We start from the raw sequence: 16,049 nt of genomic DNA, 5'->3' as shown, positions 1-16,049 counted from the left end.
AAGGCCTGTACTGTGCTGAAATGTTCTATGTTCTATAGTCTATGTTTAAAACTACTTGAATAATCTCCAAAATTCTCAATATGTTGAAATAGGGTAAAACATGACTACTAAGAATTTGATTTAATTTTTAATTGCCAAGGCAGATATCTTAACGAACAGTCCATTTTCGAATCTCACCTCTGCTTTAGCTTTCAAGATTTAAAAATTGATTGTACTGTTAACTACAGAGATTTAAAAACTCAACTCATGCTCATACTTGGATGTTTAGTAGGTGCTGAGGGCTATGGATACTCTGAAGCACAAAGAACTATGGCCCAGTCTATGACGGGTAAAGCCCTCCCCACCATTGAGAAATCTACATGGAATATTCTCGCAGGAAAGCACCACCCAGGTCATGCTGCCTTCCCACTGCTGCCATCAGGAGGAAGGAACAAGAGCCTCAGGACTCACAGCATCAGATTTAGGAACAGTTATTACCCCTCAACCATCAGGCTCCTGAACCAGAGGGGATAACTTCACTCAACTTCACTTGGCCCATCACTGAAATGTTCCCACAATCTATGGACTCATTTTCAAGAATTCTTGATCTCATGTTCTTGATATTTATTGCTTATTTAGTTATTATTATTTATTTATTTTTGTATTTGAACAATTTGTTGTCTTTTGCACATTGGTTGAATGCCCAAGTTGGCGTGGTCTTTCATTAATTCTGTTATGGCTATTTTTCTATTGTGGATCTATTCAGTATGCCTGCAAAAAATGAACCTCAAGGTTGTATATGGTGACAACATGTACTTTGATAATAAATTTACTTTGAACTATACATGATTTCAAAAGACATCTAGTGACAGTGTTTTCTCGTGTGATCTTTACTTGCAACAAATATTGCACCAAGAACAAGCAAATTAGTTGAACGTTAGGATATTTAAAAGCTTGTTGAACACCATCACACTCTATAGAAACATTTCTTTTATAAATCAACTTTTAAAAGTTCATATTACTACATTTGTTTTTAAAGCACAACTCTTATTTCATTTTCAAAGAGGTAGCTTTCTGTTTGATGTAACCACAAGAGATTCTGCAGATGCTGGAAATCCAAAGGAACACACACAATATGCTGGAGGAGCTCAGCAGGTTGAGCAGTATCTACAGAGAGGAGTAAAGAGCCAAAGTTACAGTCTTGATGAAAGGTCTCGGCTTGTAACACTGACTGTCCACAAATGCTGCCTGACCTGCCTTGTTTCTCCAATATTTTGTGATTTTTTTTTTCCAGTTTGACCTACTGTATATGTAGAATTTCTCACTGAATTGCTGGCTATGTTACCAAAAATATCACAATACAACTATTTTCATTTTGTGTCTTTTTTATTCCAAGTTGGGAAACTGAGGTTAGTTATTTATTTTATACTTGTACACCAAGTAATAGTAGTGTAAGTCTGATGTAGAAACAGTACCAATTTAGGAGCTGAACTCTGACAAAAGTAATTATAATTGAATACTATAATAAATAGTGTGTATTTTAGTATAATTTGAGGTAAGTGTTTAATAGATGTTCTGCTAAAAACCATTTCATTAGTTACTTCACTTATAAAATTTTCAGTCAATTACAATTTTGAACTTTTTCTTCCAAATTCTATGTTAAGTGTGATTATATTTGCATTTTTGATGCATGTTTCTAGAAGATTAGCTTTGTCACCTGTACATCAAAACATTGAAACATACAGTGAAACGTGTCATTTGTGTCAAATCAAATCAAATCAGCGAGGATTGTGCTGGGGGCAGCACACAAATATCGCCATGCTTCTGGCACCAACACAGCAAGCCCACAACTCACCAACCCCAACTGTATGATCTTGGAATGTGAGAGGAACTGGAAATCCACATGGTCACAAGGAGAACGTACAAACTCCTGATAGCAGTGAGAATCGAATCGCGATTGGTGACCGATGGCACTGTAATAGCAATATGCTAACAACTACATTACGGATGTGTCCAGTTGCTGAAATAATTGGAATGGTGAATAAGCATTGCAAATTTCCCTAGCCTCAGCAGTTTAAGTCTATGTTCAATGTAAATTCATTATCAAAGTACATATATGTCACCATATACAACCCAGAGATTCATCTCCTCCTGGGTATTCACAGGAAATACAAAGAAACACAATGGAATCAATGAAAACTACACTCAAAGATTGACAAGCAACCAATGTACAAAGGAAGGAAAACTATGCAATACCAAATAATAATAAATAAATAAATAAATAAATAGAAATAAGCAGGAGCTTATTTCATACAAAGAAATAGGAGTGGACCATTCAATCCTATAAACTGCCTGTCGGTCAATGTGATCATTTCAAAGTATAAGTAAATTTGTTATTAAAAGTACATATCTGTCCCGTATACTATCCTGAGATTCATTTTCTTGCGAGCATTTACAGGAAAATAAATACAATAGACTTTACAAAAAAACTAACATAAAAGACTGACAACAGCCAATGTGCAAAAGAAGGCAAATCATGCACGAGTTAGAAAATGTAAATAAATAATAGAGAACAAGTTGTAGTGTTCTTCAAACTGGGCTATAGTTTATGGAGTCAGTTCAGCTTTGTAGTGAGTGAAGTTATCCACATTGGTTCAAGAGCCTGATGGCTGAGGGGTAATAACTGTTTCTGAACCTGGTTGTGTGGGATCTGAGGCTCCTGTATCTCCTTCCTGATGTCAGAAGGGAGAAGAGAGCATGGCATGTGTGGTTGGGGTCCTTAATGATGGATGCTGCTTTCTTGTGGCACTGCTCCTTGTAAGTGGGCTCAATGGTGAGGAGGGCTTTGCCTGTGATGGACTGGGCTGTATCCACCACTTTTTGTGGACTTTTCTGTTCCTGGGCACTGGTGTTTCCATACTGGGCAATGATGCAACCAGTCAGAATGTTCTCCACTATGCATTACAGTTTGTCAAAATCTTAGCTGCAATGCCAAATCTATGCAAGCATCTAAGAAAGCAGGGGCGCTGTCTTTATGATTTCTGAGCCTTTACCTGAGCCACACTTTCCTGCTCTAATCCTTGACTGGCTTCGGAACACACATATCAATTCAGCTTCCATATCCCCCTGCGGTTCAGAATCACAAACATCCACGACTACTGACCTTGTAAGATTATCTTTACTTTTCAAACGGATTATTTCCAGCTCTTATAAAGTTAGAGAATATTGTTCTCTAAATATCTGTTCGACTGTATAAGCCCATGTATCTGTTCCACTATCCCTTGGTCACTACCGGGAAGCTAATGGTGCAATCCTATCATTGTGATTGCATCATTTTTATTCCTGTCTCTACCCACCCAGGCCACGGTCTCTTCTCACTACTACAGGAAGGTGGTACAGATGCCTCAGATGCCACATCACTAGGTTTAGGAACAGTTATTACCCCTCAACCATCAGTCTCCTGAACCAGTGTGGAAAACATCATTTGCCTCAACATTGAAGTGATTCCACAACCTATAAACACACTTTAAAAAGACTCTACAACATTTTTATGTACTTATTTATTTACTTTTTTTTATATTTGCAGTTTGAGTTCTTTTGCACATTGGTTGTTTGTCAGTCTTTGTGTAGTTTTTTTTATTGGTTCTAATGTACTTCTTTTTCCTATTGTGAATGCCTGCAAGAAAATAAATTTCTATAAGACCTTATGACCTAGGAGCAGGAATAGGCCACTCAGACTATCGAGTCTGCTCTGCCATTCTATCACAGGTGATTTATTATCCCCCTTCTCCCCGTAACCATAGACACATTACTAATCAAAAACCCATCAACCTTCACTTTGGATTAGAGATGAGGAGGAATTTCTTTAGCCAGAGGGTTGTGAATCTGTGGAATTCATTGCTATGGATGGCCTTGGAGGCCAAGTTATTGGATATTCAAAGTGACGTCCTTGTATTCCGAGGCTATGCCATCTGGTGCTAGACACCTGCACTATTGTACAACGAGATCTTGGTGTCCTTGTTCATCAGTCACTGAAAGTAAGCATGCAGGGACAGCAGGCAGTGAAGAAAGCTAATGGCATGCTGGCCTTCATAACAAGGGGAATTGAGTATAGGAGCAAAGAGGTCCTTCTGCAGCTGAACAGGGCCCTGGTGAGACCACACCTGGAATATTGTGTATAGTTCTGGTCTCCAAATTTGAGGAAGGACATTCTAGCGATTGAGGGAGTGCAGCGTAGGTTCACGAGGTTTATTCCCGGGATGGCGGGACTGTCATATGTTGAAAGATTGGAGCAACTGGGGTTGTATACACTGGAATTTAGAAGGATGAGAGGGGATCTGATTGAAACATACAAGATTATTAAGGGATTGGACACGCTAGAGGCAGGAAACACGTTCCCGATGTTGGGGGAGACCAGAACCAGAGGCCACAGTTTAAGAATAAGGGGTAGACCATTTAGAACGGAGTTGAGGAAAAACTTTTTCACACAGAGGGTTGTGGTTCTGTGGAATGCTCTGCCTCAGAAGGTAGTGGAGGCTAATTCTCTGGATTCTTTCAAAAAAGAGGTAGATAGAGCTCTTAAAGATAGCGGATTGAAGGGATATGGGGAGAAGGCAGGAAAAGGGAACTGACTATGGATAGTCAGCCATGATCACAGTGAATGGTGGTGCTGGCTCGAAGGGCTGAATGGCCTACTCCTGCACCTATTGTCTATAGGAAACATCCTCTCCACGTTCACTCTATCTAGGTCTTCTAATATTTGCTAGGTTTCAATGAGATTCCCTCTCATTATTCTAAACTCTAATAAGTACAGGCCCAGAGCCATCAAACGCTTAGGGTTAGAGTTAGGGTTATCTGGTGAGATACGTATTTGATAATAAATTACTTTGAACTTTGAAACAGCATATTAAACTTGAAGAAGCTGCACAAATTTTAAACAGTTTTCACTGGAGAGCAAACTTTTAATGACAGCTATAGTGAGGCTCCAAAAGGTTTAAAATAACATACAGATCTTCTGTCTGCTATATTTACTGAATTCCCTCTCAGAAACACTTATCCTGAAAAACAATTTATATCCTAACTTCAACATACCACAATTTGGCAGGATTCATTGTTTGTGTTACACATTACAAACCTGTAGTGTGCTTTCATTTCAGACAGTATTATTTATAAGCTTAGTATAATTTTCCAGCAAATCTGTATCGTTTACACAATATTATTTATGTTGCTATTTACTGTGTATTAATGCGGACCACCAACAAGGTCAGAGACAGCTTAATGAGCAAGTGATTATGAACATTGAACTCCTGTTATACTCTCAAAGCTTCTTTTCAGTACGAGTTGCACATTTGCCATTTCAGTCTTGACTACTGTAACTCTCTGTTGAAGGCAACAAAATGTTGCATAAAAAACACATGTATTTGTTGGATATATTTCACATATGGCCAAAGCCGGTCGCTATATTTCATTCAGAGTTTAAGGAGATTTGATATGTTACCAAAGATGAGCAAATTTCCACAGTACCGTAGACAGCATTCACAACAATGGAGATCCTGAGATGCCCAGTCGTCAAGATCCCCCTCTTGGTCTCACCAGGGTAGTCCAGAGGAACGTTTATGAAGCAATGCGTTTGGCACTAGCTTGGCTGCAGAGCTGCTGGAAAGATATTCTATGACATCCAGCCACATTAGGGGACTCCACTCTGGATTTGCTGTCTGGGTCTATTCCTATAGCCTTCATCTTTCCCAAGGTTAGGCAGTGGTCTGTTTACCCATAGCTGGAGATCTAGTTCACGAGCACCAGGGCATGTCCATACGCTGGTGGGCCTGCGTGCTTCACGTGCAGAGGCCAAACCTGCTCCCTCTAATCTGTAGTTCAGCCTGAGTCCGAAAGGAGTTCAGTTTCCGTGCGTCGCCAGCGGGGAGGCACTACATGAGGCTGTATATATACCATGCATTGTAATTTTCAGGTGGTGGGGTGGGGATACATCTCTACCAAAGGAGGTGTAAGGCATTCCTTCCCTCCATAACCCTGCAGGTCACCCTTGGGCAAGGTGTAGCAATTATTTAGCCCCCGCTTCCACCCCCTCCCCAAAGTCAGGGTCACGGGAAGCCAGGGGAGCAGGCGTTGGATGGTCGTATGAGCAGCTGGTGCTTATCATAAATCCTGGTTATGTGACCACTGATGCCAGCAGACAATCTCTGAGGAGTATTGATAATGGTTGGGATCACTCGCCTTGTAAAGACACTGCCCAGAAGAAGGCAATGGCAAACCACTTCTGCAGAAAAATTTGCTAAGACCAATCATGTTCATGGAAAGACCATGATCGGCCATGTCATATGACACTGCACATAATGATGAGGATGTTATGATAACATAGTATAAGTTACTGCACTGTACTGCTGGCACAGAGCAAGAAATTCCACATCAGTGATAATAAACCCAAATCAGATTTTGATTTCTTCCATACACTTCAGAATATTAATGTTAATTTATTCTGAATAAGAAAACCAATTAATAAAAAAAAAGCTCTTGATTCCCCTTTTCAAATTAAGGTCACACTTTCATTCTTTTTATACTTTGATCAGGAACCCACGTTAAACCAGCCCACAGATTCCAGCGTAACTTCATTGCAATGCAAAGCAAGAATATGCAGTTTTGTCACACTTCTCACATTTGCAGCCTATCCCAAACACCTTGCTAGCTGCTATTAAATACAGACACTGGAACTCATAGCTCTTCCTGGTGACACTTCTATTGCTTTTGCTATTGGTTTATTTTTGTCACATGTACCAAGATGTACGGAATAGGATTATCGGACGGTGGGCATGCAATGTTGGCACTGCAAGGATGGCAACAATTGCAGGCTGCCCAGCTCAATCCTCACTGATTTGATTTGTTGCAAACAACACATTTCACTCTATGTCTCTACGTACATGTCGCAAATAAAGATAATCTTAAACAAAATGTAGTTTGAAATTGTTTAGTTCCTAGAATAAAATATTGATTTTGAATATTTAATATTCAAATTAAATATTAATTTAGTATTAATTTGCTTTTATGGCCTAAAGCAACATATTTCACAGTATTATTTTGAAATAAAATAAAAATTAAGTAATTAACAGGCTTTAAGAAGATAAACTCTGAAGACAAAGAGACAGACCATTTCTCAGCAAACTTGAACTTTTTGGTGAAATTATTAATTCCCCTTTGGACACGTATTTCTTTGATTTCCTTTCTGATTTGCGATGAGCTATAATTTCTTTTGAGAAAACAGCTCTCTGAACAACTGCAGTCTCAGCCATATGTCTGGGATACAGGCAAAGCTAACCAGAAGAGAAATGTAACATACTCCATCTTATTACTCTGGCAGAAGAACCAAGAAACTGAAAAAAAAAGCAAGTGTTCTGTTTTCTATTACCTTCGTATGTTCAATTATTACTTCCTAAGAATGGTCACTGTTATTTGGAAAAACACACTAACCAATTTGTTTGATTGTTATGTGCTGTATCGTAATGGGCAATCATGGTCTTTCCATGACCATGATTATTCTTGGCAGATTCTTCTACAGAATTGGTTTGCCATTGCCTTCTTCTGGGCAGTGTCTTTACAAGATGGGTGACCACAGCCATTATCAATATTCTTCAGCGATAGTCTGCCTAGCACTGGTGGTCGCATAACCAGGACTTGTGATTTGCCCCAGCTGTTTTTACGACCATCTACCACTTGCTCCCAAGGCTTCAGTTGACCCCGATCAGGGAGCTAAGCAGGTGCTACACTCTCACCACCCTCTGAGTGAAGTTACCCCCTGAAATTCCCATTAAACATTTCACATTTTACACTTAACCCATGACCTCTATTCCTAGTCTCACTCAACCTCAGTGGAAAGACCCTTCTTGCATTTACCCTACCTATACCCCTCATAATTTTGTATACCTCTGTCAAATGTCCCCTCATTCTCCAACACTCCAATCCTAACCATTTCAACTTTTCCCTCTAACTCAGGTTGTCAGAACCCAGCAAGGTTCTTGTAAATTTTCTTTGCACTCTTTCAATCTGATTGATAACTTTCTGCTGGAATGTGGATCCCATTTAGCCTTTTGCCAATTGTAGATTGAGCACTTAGGTAGAAGCAACAGAGGTGAAGGGATAGATTTGTAGACACAATTTCCTTGCAGTCAAACTTCACCTCAAGGGCTTGACGAGCAGTATAAAATTCCCCAAAACACATCAAACCAATATGTCAAGTGAATCACTGCATTTAAAATTAGATTTTTAAAAATTATCATCAACATCAAGTATGATTATCACATTGCAAAATTAGTAGCAAATTAGTTATTTCTGGCACATTGAGAGTAATGGAAAAATGAGAAATTGCTTTTCAGTTCAGTCCCACTGAATCAAGGGAATTAATTGTCTGAGCATGAATTTAAGGCATTTACAAACTAGTCTCACTGTAAAATAAAAGGAAGTGCAACATTTTCAAGGTATGAAACCTGTAAGACCATAGTTAGAGCATTGTGAGCAGTTTTGGGTCACTTATCTAAGAAAGGAAGTGCTGGTATTGGAGAGGGTCCAAAGGAGGCTTCCTGGAATGAAGGTGTTATCATATGAGGTGAGTTTGATTCCTCTGGGTCTGTACTCACTGGAGTTTCGAAGAAAGAGGGAGGGATCTCACTGAAACCTATTGAATATTGCAAGGCCTAGTCACAGTGGTTGTGGAGTGGATGTTTCTTGTTGTATTTGGTATAGTTTGTCTTTAATACCACACCATATTACAATTACAATACAGCAAATATAAAACTACCTGCATGTACCTGCTTTGTCACATGGTGTGAGCAGAATTATCTGCAGCTTAATGTGAAAAAGACTAAGGAGCTGGTGGTAGACCCAAGGAGAGCTAAGGTACCAGTGGCCCCTGTTTCCATCCAGAGGGTCAGTGTGGACATGGTGGAGGATTACAAATACCTGGGGATACGAATTGACAATAAACTGGACTGGTCAAAGAACACTGAGACTGTCTACAAGAAGGGTCAGAGCCATCTCTATTTCCTGAGGAGACTGAGGCCCTTTAACATCTGCCGAATGATGCTGAGGATATTCTACGAGTCTGTGGTGGCCAGTGCTATCATGTTTGCTGTTGTGTGCTGGGGCAGCAGGCTGAGGGTAGCAGACACCAGCAGGATCAACAAACTCATTCGTAAGGCCAGTGATGTTGTGGGGATGGAACTGGACTCTCTCACGGTGGTGTGTGAAAAGAGGATGCTGTCTAAGTTGCATGCCATCTTGGTCAATGTCTCCCATCCACTACATAATGTACTGGTTGGGCACAGGAGTACATTCAGCCAGAGACTCATTCCACCGAGATGCAGCACAGAGCGTCATAGGAAGTCATTCCTGCCTGTGACCATCAAACTTTACAACTCCTCCCTTGGAGGGTCAGACACCCTGAGCCAATAGGCTGGTCCTGGACTTACTTCCTGGCATAATTTACATATTACTATTTAACTATTATGGTTTTATTACTATTTATTATTTATGGTGCAACTGCAACGAAAACCAATTTCCCCCGGGATCAATAAAGTATGACTATGTAACACTGGACTATCATCCCCCAGGCAAATGTTTCAAACTGTATTCGACATTTATGAATTTATCACATTTCAGTTTTCACCTTATCCAAATGTGTACATCCCAACCTTTATAAGTTCTCATTAAAATGTTTCATATTAGTAATTTAAAAGATGTCCTTTTCCCCTTGTGGTTTATCTTCAAAATATTTAATATGATAATCTGATTCATGTCATGGACACTTAGACAATAAAACCGTAAAACATAGGAGCAGAATTAGGTCATTTGGCCCATCAAACTATCTCCGCCAGTCCATCATGGCTGATTTATTATCCCACTCATCCCCATTCACCTGTCTTCTCCCTGTAGCCTTTGATGACCTCACTAATCAAGAACCTTTCACTTTAAATATACCCAATAACCTGGCCTCCACAGCTGAAAATGGCAATGAATTCCACAGATTCACCACTCACAACACGCTGGAGGAACTCAGCAGGTCGGGCAGCATCCGTGGAAATGATCAGTCAATGTTTCAGGCCGGAACCCTTCGTGCCTGACCTGCTGAGTTCCTCCAGCGTGTTGTGAGTGTTGCTTTGACCCCAGCATCCGCAGATTATTTTGTGGCCACAGATTCACCACTCTCTGGTAAAAAAAAATTCCTCCTCATCTCTGTTCTAAATGGACATTCTTCTATTCTGAACACTAACTTCAGGTTTGTATGTATCATGTTATTTTCTTTATCGCTATTATTTTCGCTTCTGTAAATATCTCCAAAGGTGGTTATGTCCTTTCCTTATACTGTTGAAGTGGCTTTTCTTCAAGAAGAAACCCAGTTACCAACTGTTACTACAATACCTTCTCCAGCCATTAAGTAAAATGAACCAATTATTCACATCTATTTTCAATTTTATTTATCACATGTACATCAAAATATGTGATAAAACATGGGTGATGGGTTTCTACCAAAAGGGTGTGTAAAGTGTTCCTTCCCTCCACTAGCCTGCAGGTCACCCTTGGGCAAGGTATAGCATCTGTTTAGCCCCCGATCAGGGTCACGTGAAAACCATGGGAGCAGGTGGTGGATGGTCGTATGAGCAACTGGAGCACATCACAAGTTCTGGTTATGCGACCACTGATGCCAGGCAGACATTCACTGAAGAGTATTGATAATGGCTGGGGTCACCCATCTTGTAAAGACGCTGCCCAGAAGAAGGCAATGGCAAGCTATTTCTGGACAAAACTCTGCCAAGAATAATCGTGGTCATGGAAAGACCATGGTTGGCCATGTCATACGACACATCACATAACAAATGAACATTGAAACATACAGTGAAATTTGTTGTTTGCATTAACGACTAGCACATCTAAGTATGTACTGGGAGCAGCTGTAAGTGTTACCACATATTCTAGCTCCAATATAGCATGCCCACAATATTCAGCAGAAAAGAACGCAACAAAACAGAACTCAAAAAACAACAGCAAAACAAGCCTCTTTTCCCCCTCCCACCCGCACATATACAGAGCCCTTAGACCCCAGCACAGGCCTCCAGTGGACTTGTAAATTTGCAGTCACAATCTTATGCACAATGCCTGTCAGGGATTGTGCCTTTGCAACCAGGAGTAAAATAAAATATATTTTTCGGCCTCCCATAACTTTATAACATGTTTATACTCCTGGAAACTAGCCTCCTCAGTATTGAGGACATCCTCAACAGGCAATGCTCCAGAAAGCCAGTATCCACCATTAAGGACCCCTTTCACCCAGGACATGCTCTCTTCTCTTTGCTACCATCAGGGAGGAGGCACAGGAGCCTGAAGACACACAGCAATAACTAATGAACAGCTTCCTCCCCTGCACCATCAGATTTCTGAATGGATAATACACCAACTGATGAACATTACCTCACTACTTTGTTTTCTTTATGCACTACCTAATGAATTTTATATATTTTATTGTAATTTATACTTTTTAATGTACTGCACTGCTGTCCCAAAATACACATTTCACAACATACGTTAGCTATAATAAACTTGATTTGGTTCTGACTCTGTGACTGAATCTAGGACATTTCTAACCTCTATCTTACAATTCATTCCTACAGCACATATCACATGAAATAAGTTGTCACAGTCCTGTCTCACTGACATAATCAAATTCTTTGTGGACATTCACAAAAAGGCGCCAACAATTTTCTTATGGTAATCGAGGTTCATCATCCTTCATTCCTAAAATGTCTCCGACAATTTGTGCCTTCGGAGTACAGTGTATTTAAGCTGACACTGCATCTTTAATAGAACTTTATCTGTTGATAATGGAAATCTGTTGCAATAGGAAATCTATCTGTTGAGTCTATCAATCTGCATCCGTGTGCATTGGCACAGTGAGTCTCCCAACCTGGAAGCAGTTTTACTGCTGTGTCTGAAGGAGATAAAAAACTTCAGATCTGGCAGACATGCTTCTGGGGACATTCCACAGCACCACTGGGACCAAACATTTTTGTAGAAAATTTGAGATGTTTATAATGTATTCCTACATTCAATAAACTGACATTTTTCGTATGAAGTTAAACGAAACTCGATTAGCATAAGAAATACAAAAGAAAAAGCTGTACTGCCCTTTACTAATATCTTTCTTAACGTACTGTCTGTACGGTCTGTTTGTCTGGCACAAGCTTATGTTTCTTTGATGATCCATCAATACCTTCTCCCCATAAATATAATCAAGAGACTCCAAAGAATCCTCCATTGGAATTATTCCAGAGAAATGCCTTGTTCACAAAATTACCACAAGTCCTGTGCAAAAGTCTGAGATACATATTGTGTGTATGTGTGAGGGGAGGGGGAGAGGGGAGGGGGAGAGGGGAGGGGGAGAGGGGAGGGGGAGAGGGGAGGGGGAGAGGGGAGGGGGAGAGGGGAGGGGGAGAGGGGAGGGGGAGAGGGGAGGGGGAGAGGGAGAGGGGAGAGGGAGAGGGGAGAGGGAGAGGGGAGGGGGAGAGGGAGAGGGGGCGCACGCAGGCGTGCTGGGGTGCTTAAAACTTTTGCTCAGTACTGTGGTAATTTTATGTATTGCACTGTATCACTGCTGCTGCAAAAAAATACAAATTTCATAACACATGTGAGTAATGATAAACCTGATTTTGATCTGGGTTTCTTTTGTGGATTGAAAGTGGGAAGGGGCAGGGAGATGGGAATCATATCTAGGAAAAGGGGAAGGGAGGGAGAAGGGAGTGGGAAGCACCAGAGAAACAGTCTGTAACGATCAATAACCAATTGCTTGGAATCAAATGACTCTGCCTGGTGCCCCAGGGTGGGGTGTGCACCAGCCCTGGCACTCCTTCTCCACCATCTGTCCCGCACCACCCCCCCCACCCCAGTGCTCCCCCCTCACCATTCTCAACATCCTCTGGTCCTGGCAGATTTATAAACTTCCTCTTCATTTTTTCTAGAAGCTTCTTATTTGTTCTATAACAGGTGTCACGTCACTTGAATCTGGCTATTTCATAGGTTAATTGTTATTATCTAATTTGAGATAATTTTTAGTACAAGCCAACACTGTCTTTTTTTCTATTCTTCATTTGTATAACACATAATAAATTTTAAACACCAAGGGTGCCACATTAGTGTAACGCTTAGCACAATGCTTTACACCGTCCCAGTTGTAAGATCGGAGTTCAATTCCTGCTGTTGTCCGTGAGGAGTTCGTACGTTCTCTCCGTCCTCCCACATTCCAAAGAGGTACGGGTTAGGGCTGGTAAATTGTGGGTATGCTATGCTGGTACCAGAATCGTGGCGATACTTGCAAACTGCTCAGCACAACTGTCACTGCTCTGATTTGATGTAAACAATGCATTCCATGTGCTTTAGGCCTCATCCTTCATTACCAAAGAACCCATGGATCGCAAAATCACCAGGATCCCACAACCATTCACCAGTCATCTATACAGCTAAAGAGTGGGGACTTAAATATGAATCTGCACATCTCTGGGACATTGAAGAAAACTAGAGTACCGAAACTGGGAAAACTCATCATCACATGGAGGATCAGCCCGCTGGAGGTGTGAGGCAGCCATTCTATTTTCTGAGCCGCTCTGTCACCAAACAACGCACTAAAAAATGAATTGATATTGAACCCTTATTTTCAGGATGCCTTCTTGGAAGTCAGGCTGTCCAGTTGACTTCAGACAATTGATCAAAGACAATGAACTATACTTCAAATAAAGTCATAGGGTCATAGAACACTACAGCAAATACACCACAATACAGGCCCTTCAGCCCATCTAGTCCACGTCGCTGAACTTGGACCACAACCCTCCATACCCCTCCCATCCATGTATCTATCCAAATTTCTCCTAAATATTGAAATTAGATTAGAGTTAATGTCTGACTATTATTTATTTTTAATTTTTATTTAGAAATACAGCACAGTAATAGTCCTTTTCAGCCCAACGAACCCACACCACTCAATAACACTCATCTGGGCAATTAACCTGCTAACCTGTGCGCCTTTGGACTTTGGGAGGAAATCAGAGCACCCGGAGAAAACCCATGCGGTCACGGGGAGAACGTAAAAACTCCTCACAGATAATGGTGGAACCGAACACGGGATGTTGGCCCTGTTAGGCTAACTACTGAGTCACCCCATTTTTTTAATTTTTAATTTGAACTTTAATTTAAAATATATTTCTGTTTTCTTCTGGGAATATCACTTGCCTTGAATGATAACATCGATTAAAAGTACTCAAGTGCAGATTTAGATTGGAAACCATTATTTCTTTCATGGACGTCATTATCAATTTTGTGGTGCTGACCTTTTACTTAAAACCGCTAATTGTTGATGCTTGTGGATTTCCTGTTCTAGTTACACTGCTTATTTGAAGACAATGAATCACGATGACCTTTATGGGAACTACTGTGAGGGTGTTGTCATTCTGGAGCAGAGGTTCCCAATCTTTTTTATGCCATGAACCCCTGTTCTTGAGGAATGAAACTCCACAGCAACCTTGAAAACTGTTTTTTTTTTGGGTCAGAGTTGATTCAATGAAGCAATCAGTCCTAACGGGCATGAAAATTCATAAACATATTTCTGCAGATGCTGGAAATCCAGAGCAACACACACAAAATGCTGGAGGAACTCAGCAGAAAAGGCAGCATCTATGGAGCAGAATAAACAGTCATTATTTTGGGCCAAGACCCTTCATCAGGACTGGAAAGGGAGGGGGAAGAATCAAAAATACCTCCCTCCCACCACCACAGTGCTTCTCAATTCATCCCCTTTCTCTCACCCATGCACCTTCTTCCTCACCTGGTTTCACCAACCCCCGGTCAGCATGTACTCAGCACCCTTTTCCACCCCCTTTTCCTAGCGTCCCAGCAACCAAATGTAAAAAATTTCATTCAAATTGTACCCAACACTAGATCACACGGTCATATCTGAATATGCAAATCACTGAGATACAAAAAACCAATGGAAAAGTGATTCATCCACAGCTAGATCATGTGGCAATTAGTAAAACTCCAAATTCCTCAGAACATCCCACACTGACATCATAGACAGCATCCTACCCACGTCAGCCATTTCGGACTAGTTTGATGCAGCGCCCTCTCACAATATACGAAATCGACAGTGAACTGTCAGGACAGTAGAAAATTAATTGGCTGCAGTCTACCATCACTGCAGGACTTGTACGTGTTCCAGGACAAAGAAACGGGACAGGAAAAATCATTGCGGACACTACCCACCCTGCAAACATCCTTTTCTAAAAGCTCCCTTCTGGGAAGCCAGATAGGGCTATTAAAACAAAAAAAATCATGCCATCTTAAAAGTTTCTTCCCCCAGGTAGTCAATATGATCGACCATTCTAGTTAACCTCCCCCACCCCACTTTATCTATTACCTCAGTCACTGCCCTGTAAACTCTTTAAACCACTTTTAATAATGTTTACATTGTAAATACACGTTGGTATTTATGTATTTATGGACATTTTATTCCATATCGGAATGTCACACTTTACTTTTGTGTAATTCCCTTTATAATTGTTGAATGTTGTTTTAAATGTACATGGCAAATAAAGTTGATCCTTGAACTTAAGGAAGTCAAGGGTAGTGTCAGATTAATGGAAGAGGTGCCAAGAATTCTACATATTCTTCAAAAACAATTGAAACAGAAATAATAATCAGCAACAGAGAAATAGCTGAGGCATTTTACAGATAATTTCATTTGTAGCAATGGGCCAACTTTAATTAATGATTGTGAAGAATAAATACAGAAAATTAATGGAAAGAAATCAGACACATTATTTACAAACACAGGAAATTCTGCAGATGCTGGAAATCCAAAGTAACACACAAACATGCTGGAGGAACTCAGCAGATCAGGTAGCATCTATGGAAATGAATAAACAGTCAACATTTTGGGTGAGACTCTTCCTCAGCACAGGAAAGGACGGGGGAAGTTGCCAGAATTAAAAGGTGGGGGGAGAGGAAGGAGAACAACTAGATGG

General features: G+C 40.6%; 1 protein-coding gene across 12 annotated transcripts in view; it reads right to left on the bottom strand.

The window, feature by feature from the left end:
• The window catches only part of LOC134357816 (RNA-binding motif, single-stranded-interacting protein 3), a 1,318,209-nt gene that overhangs the window by 580,286 nt on the left and 721,874 nt on the right, over positions 1-16,049 (bottom strand). The gene's annotated exons all lie outside the window — the stretch shown is intronic.

This window comes from Mobula hypostoma, chromosome 17 (assembly GCF_963921235.1).
Source record: "Mobula hypostoma chromosome 17, sMobHyp1.1, whole genome shotgun sequence".
Lineage (NCBI taxonomy): Eukaryota > Metazoa > Chordata > Chondrichthyes > Myliobatiformes > Myliobatidae > Mobula > Mobula hypostoma.
Note: the sequence above shows the minus strand (reverse complement) of the source record. Positions and strands in the feature narration are given on the sequence as shown.